The following is a 7,421-nucleotide window of genomic DNA, read 5'->3' as shown; positions in this document are numbered from 1 at the left end:
CCGTAGGATCCTGAAACTGTAGAGGATTTTCGAAAAACAATCTTATTTTAAATTACTTCCATAAAACATCGGGTTAATTATTCAACTAACAAAACTTCATAAAATTTTTAATCCAGAAAATACGTGAATCGATGATGAGTGCTAGAAGAGGTGCGAGAGGCCATAGCCGAGGCCACGGAAGTGTTAGGGCTGGATCATCGACATTGGGCCATGTGTGCAATGTTGGAGTAGAAGAGGCTCCGGCCTCACCCGTGGCTGAGAATGGACAGTACGATCGAGCCATGGGGGATGATGCATTGTCGTAGGCAATCCTAAGGATTTTGGAGAGGGTCGCTGGGCCCAATAATGGCACGGGAAATCGAGGGTCCATTCCGGAAGGACTTCGATCAAATGGGACTGAGATTTTTAAGGGCGTGGCTGGTGTGGCTCCTAATGTGGCTGAATATTGGTTGGAGGCCACGGAAAGGATAATGGAGGATCTGGACTGTTCACCTGAACAAAAGCTGAAAGGGGCAGTGTCACTGCTAAGGGAAGAAGCTTACCAGTGGTGGCTGACAGTGAAAGAGGGCACTCAACCTGAGCAGGTCACTTGGGAGTTCTTCAAAGCTACATTTCAAGGGAAGTATGTGGGTGCAAGCTATGTGGATGCTAGAAGGAAGGAGTTCCTGAACTTGACCCAAGGAAACAGATCTGTGGCAGAGTATGAGTGTAACACCCCGAACCCGAGACCATCGCCGGTGTCGGACGCGAGGGGTTAACGAGCTAAATCCTCTTAAAGCACCGACCAATTTGGCATTTCCAGACAGGCTGGAAAACTGCGTCACTGTCGCCTTAAAAATCATATCTCGAGTTTCAAAACTCGGAAACTGGTTCCGTAAATTTTTCCTGAATTTAGACTCATATATCCTTCCATGGATTTATTTCTAGGATTTTTTGTCGGGCCAATTGGTACAGTTTATTAGTTAAATTCGCCCATGTTACAGGGGTCGACTACACTGACCTTCGCACGTTACAACTTGAATATCTCTCTGTACAGGGTTTCAATACTGATACCGTTTGTTTCCAATGCAACTAGACTCAAAAAGGAATCTGCACATATAAGGCATGACTTCTAATTCATTCTGGATAATTTATGGAAAATTTTCAAAGCCGCGACAGGGGACCCACAAACCGTTCCGGCCCTGTCTCACGAGAACTTTAATATCTCTCGGTATACTGATCATATGATCGTTTCGTTACTTTCATATGAAAATAGACTCGTCAAGGTTCGATCACATCATTTATTCACTATTTAACACCATTTCTACAAATTTTGGTGATTTTTCACATCCACGTCACTGCAGCTGGCAGCCTCTGTTTTTAAGGTAGGTTTTACCTATATTGTAGTTCCCATGGACCAACTATAGTCTAGTCATACTTAGGTCCACATGTGATCATATTTAGCCATTCCAATGGCTGATCATGTGACCAACTCTCTCATTCCAAACCATAATCACATCATGAAACCAAATATAATTACAAACCACATATGGTCAAATTCCATACTCCACTTTTACGAACCATTTTCGCATGGCCGTATACATATACATCACAAGTACTTAAAACAACCGAGGGTGGTCCTATACATGCCATATCCGAACTCAACTAAAGGAGTACCAAAAGGGCTTTGATAGTGTGGTTGACTTCAACTTCTATGATCCCGAATCCGATCGCTAACGAGCAAAATCTATAACAGAGAAACAAAGAAACGGAGTAAGCAATTTATGCTTAGTAAGTTTGAGCCATAATATCTGAACAACCAAAGCATAGCATTCAAGTAGCTAAACAATAATTCATATGCACAATTTCTCAAAGACATGCTTACTTCACAATCCCAACTCTTATTTTCATACACAAACAACGGCTTAGTTAAGGCCGATAGCTCGTTTATCATTGGAGCGAATATTCAACGCACTTACTCATAGTGTGCAAAGCACACAAAACATACCTTGTTGGGAATTTCACAAGTGCATTAACTGAAAATTTTCCAGCAGCTTATAAATTTCGAATCACATACCTTGGAGTTTATCCGGATATAGCTACTCGTTCAAAACACCTTGGGACATAGCCCGATTATGGTAACCGCACAAATGCCTTGGGACTTAACCCGGATATCACAACTCGCACAATTGCCTTGGGCTTAGCCGATATCACTGGTCGCACAATTGCCTTGGGCTTAGCCGGATATCACTCGAACATTCATGCACATCTTTGTTTCATTTTCACAACAAAACTTTTATGCACAATTCACTTAACAAAAATATCATTTCGCTCAATGGCCATATACAAGGCGAATTTCGATTGCTTATTACTTCATTCAATCGAATCAAAATCTAAGTTTCGATACTCGAAAACTTACCTCGGATGTTGTCGAACGATTCTGATGGCTATTCGACTACTTTTTCCTTCCCTTTATCGGATTTGGTCCCCCTTTGCTCTTGAGCTTAATTTAACAAATAATTTGCTTCAATCATTTGAGTATCGAAAAGAAGAACTCAAGGCACTTAGCCCACATATACTCACTAGACATTAAAGTCACATAAGTACGGAATTCATGAATCGACTTAACACACAAAGCCTTCAACATGCTTACTCATGGCTGAACAACTCAACCTCTTAGGCACTCATTCATGGCCGATTATGCATGTTGATGTTGAGGCCAATTACATGTTTAACACCACACATGAATGGGACACATTTTACTAGCTAATGCTTTACATATTGTAGCTCAATACTTATAATATAGCATCAAGCACTCATATGGCCGATTATACTTAGTCATACTTGCACCAAATCAACAATAAATTCCAAGATTTTCACATCATATGTGTACTAGGCGAATGTACTTGCAATTTCACAACCATTCTTCAACATTTTCTTCTTTAAGCAAACATATTTATCACTTACTTCATAACCAAAACATCATGTGCAAACATATACACATATAGGTGCATGGCGAATCTCAAGGTGTTCATAACCATCTAAAACACAAATTTTTTACCATTCAAGTAACAAGCATAAATCATGCTCATGAATGCACCATGGCGAATACATCACAACCATACCCTTTCAACTTCGGTCATGGTTAAACAAAGATTTCAATGCTCTACTCAAGAATACTAAAAGAAATTTCAAGAGTAGTCAATCCATCATTACATGCATCATCAACAAGCTTCACATTTAGCATGCAATGGCTTTAACACAATATCAACCTTGGCCAAATACCATTTTCATGGCATAACAAGGATTTGAACCATGGCTAACATGCACATCAAGTTAGCAACCAAAACAAGCATGAACTTCATGACACAACCTCAAACATACCTTAATCTTGATACAAGTATAGCCAAATCTCCTTCTTGTTCTCTTCCAAACCAAGCATGAAGCAAAACTCCTATCTCCTCCCTTAGTATTTTCGGCCAAAAGGAAAGAACAAGGATGAACAATTTTTTCTTGTTCTTCTTTCACTTTGCACGGCAATGGGGGAAATGCCACACTCACACACATTTTTTATTGTTTCTCTTCCCACATCTAATTATTAATCATTTCTTTCATGCTCCATTAACAAAACATGTTTCAACATGTTTTCTTTGCCCATAAACCATGTCATGGCCGGCCACCACCTATAAAGGGGAATTTGACATGCAAGTCCATTGTTTTGCATGCATGCTTTAATTAGTCATCACACATTTCCCTATCATACTTTCAAAGTTCACTACTAAGTCCTTTCTAGTGGAATTCACCTTTATAACACTAAATCAATCATCAAAAATGTCACACATGAGCACACACATATTATAGGCATCAAAATAAATTTTAAATTATTTTTATGCCTCGATTTTGTGGTCCCGAAACCACATTCCGACTAGGGTCAATTTTGGGTGTCACAACTCTCCCCCACTTAAGAAATTTTCGTCCCCGAAAATCTTACCGGTAAATAAGGTTGGGTATCGCTCTTTCATAGAGTTCTCAGTTTCCCAAGTAGCTTCTTCCATCCCGTGTTTGAGCCATAACACTTTCACTAGCGGAACCCGCTTGTTTCGCAACTCTTTCACTTCACGTGATAGGATACGAACCGGTTCTTTCTCATAACTCATATTGGCTTGAATTTCAACCTCTGATAGACTAATCACGTGCGATGGATCAGATCTATAGCGTCGAAGCATCGAAACATGAAAGACGTCGTGAATCTTTTCGAGTTCAGGGGGCAAAATCAAACGATATGCAACTGGACCGACTCGCTCGGATATCTCATATGGCCCAATGAACCTCGGGCTCAACTTGCCCTTACGGCCGAATCGAGTATCTTTTTCCAAGGCGAAACCTTGAGAAACACTTTATCCCCACGATGCTCGATGTCTTTACGCTTCAGATCCGCGTCGACCGACGGTCGGAGGCTATCTTCAGACTTTCACGGATTACTTTCACTTACATTCAAAGCATCTCTAATCAAATCCACCCCAAAATTTTGCTTTCACCGAGCTCGGTCCAAAACAATGGTGTACGGCATTTACGACCGTACAAAGCCTCGTAGGGTGCCATCTTAATACTTGATTGAAAATTTGTTGTTAAGCGAATTCAATCAAAGGCAAATACCGTCCCATGAACCATCGAACTCGAGGATGCAACATCTCAACATATCCTCAAGTATCTCGAATTATCCGCTCGGATTGACCATCGGTTTGGGGGTGAAAGGCGGTCTGAAATGCAACTTGGTACCCAAAGCTTCTTGCAACTTTTTCCAAAATCGCGAGGTAAATCTCGGATCTCTATCCAAACACGATGGAAATAGGCACCCGTGTAATCTCACAATCTGAGAAGCGTCAGATTCGGCTAGTTTGTCCATTGAAAATCCGTGCGACGGGGACAAAGTGGTGACTTAGTCAATCTATCTACCACGACCCAAACCGCATCCTTCTTACTCGCTGACAATGGCAGTTCGAATACAAAGTCCATTGTGACTCGATCCCATTTCCACTCGGGTATCGTGATCGGCTGAAGTAATCCTGAAGGCACTTGATGTTCCGCTTTCACTTGTTGACATATTAAACATCTCAAACAAAGTCGAGATGTCTCGTTTCATACCATGCCACCAAAACTGACGTTTCAAATCGTTGTACATCTTCGTACTCCCCGGGTGGATCGCCATTCGGCTACAATGGGCTTCGTTCAGTATTATCGAAATAAGTTCTGAATTCTTTGGAACACACAGATGACTCCTGAACCTCAAACAATCGTCATCATCGATCTGAAACTCCGATTCCTTGTTCGGAACACACTCGGCCCGTTTTGCAACCAACTCATTGTCGGCCTTCTGAGCTTCACAAATTTGATGTATCAACAATGGTTTGGCTTTCAATTCAGCTACTAACACGTTGTCGGATCGAACGGACAAGTGCACATTCATCGCTCGTAAAGCGAATAATGATTTACGACTTAAGGCATCCTCAACCACATTCACCTCTCCCAGGTGATAGTCAATGACCAGCTCATAATCCTTTAATGTACTCGAGCCAACGTCTTTGTCATGATTTAAGTCTCTTTGAGTCATCAAATATTTGAGACTTCTATGATCCGAATACACATGGCACTTCTCACCAAATAAGTAATGTCGCCATATCTTTAAGGCGAATACGATGGCAGCCAATTCGAGACCATGGGTCGGATAATTTTTCTCATGTGGCTTTAATTGCCTCGACGCATAGGTCACAACTCGACCTTCTTGTATCAATACGCAACCTAACCCAAGTAGGGAGGCGTCACTATAGATGACAAACTCTTTGCCAGATTCGGGTTGCACTAGAATTGGGGCTTTAGTCAAATAAGTCTTCAGTTGATCGAAACTTTTCTGACATTTCTCCGTCCATTCGAACTTAACATCCTTTTGGAGTAGCTTCATCATCGGCGTGGCTATCGTTGAGAAACCTTATACAAATCGTCGGTAATAACCGGCAGGCCCCAAAAAGCTCTGAACCTCAGTAATATTTCTCGGAGGCTTCCAATTAAGTATGGCTGAAATTTTGTTGGGTTGACTCGAATACCCGTCTGAGATATCACATGCCCCAAGAAGCTAACCTCTCTTAACCGAACTCACACTTCTTGAACTTAGCATATAATTGCTTATCCCGTAGAATTTGGCACTAACCTCGGTGTTCAGCATGTTCGGTCTCATTTCTTGAATAGACCAAGATGTCATCAATGAACACGACTACAAACCGATCCAAGTATGGTCCGAAGATCCGATTCATTAAATCCATAAATACCGCAGGGCATTAGTAAGCCGAATGGCATCACTAGGAACTCGTAGTGACCATATCTCGATTCTTAAAGCGGTCTTGGGTACATCCGAATCTCGAATTCGCAATTGATAATAGCCCGATCTCAAATCTATTTTCGAGAACACCGAGGCTCCCTTGAGTTGATCGAACAAGTCATCGATCTGTGATAACGGTATTTGTTCTTTATCGTCGCTTTATTAAGGCGACGATAGTCGATCTATGACCTCATGGTTCCATCCTTCTTTTCACAAACAACACTGGCGCACCCCAAGGTGAAAAACTTGGGTGAGCAACACCTCTATCCACCAATTCTTGCAACTGAGCTTTCAACTCCTTTAATTCCGTTGGTGCCATACGATACGGAGCTATCAAAATTGGAATGGTACGGTACCAATTCGATGCCAAACTCTATTTCCGAGCAGTGGTAAACCCGCAATTCTTGAGGAAAACATCCGGGTATTCACAAACCAGCGCACAGATTCGTGTTTCTTTTCTAACTCCTTGTCATCTAGAACATACACAAGGTATGCTTCACACCCTTTCTTACGTATTTCGAGCCAACATTGCGATATTACATTTGGCAATCCCTTTAAGTCCGTAGACTCAACCCGAATTAACTCGTTATTCGTGCACCTCGAGATCAATACTCTTGCTTTTGCAATTTACAACCGCATCGTGCATGGTCAACCAATCCAAACCAAGAATAACGTCGAATTCGTGAATGGCAAAAGCATCAAGTCCGCCGGAAAACAAGAACCTCAAAATACTAGGGACTTTTCTTACACACTTTGTTGACGAGCACGTAATGACCCAAGGGTTTGACACCGTATTACAAACTCGAGAGACTCAATGGGCAAAGTCTTCTTGGATGCTAAGGTTTCGCATATATAAGAATGAGTAGAACCGGGGTCAATCAAAGCAATCACATTAGTATCGAAAAGAGTGAGGATACCGGTAATAACATCGGTGAGGCAGCATCCTCGCGTCTTGCGTATGGCATAAGTCCTAGCAGAGCACGAGCCTCGGATCGATGGTGGCATCTCTAGATCCTCTCTAACCGCCACTAGCATTGCCCGTGTTTCTAGGCGGCCTACCTCGAGTTGT

The sequence above is a fragment of the Gossypium arboreum genome, chromosome 11 (genome assembly GCF_025698485.1).
Source record: "Gossypium arboreum isolate Shixiya-1 chromosome 11, ASM2569848v2, whole genome shotgun sequence".
In the NCBI taxonomy this organism is placed as follows: Eukaryota; Viridiplantae; Streptophyta; class Magnoliopsida; order Malvales; family Malvaceae; genus Gossypium; species Gossypium arboreum.
The sequence above is the reverse complement of the archived record's forward strand: the minus strand, read 5'-3'. Positions refer to the sequence as shown.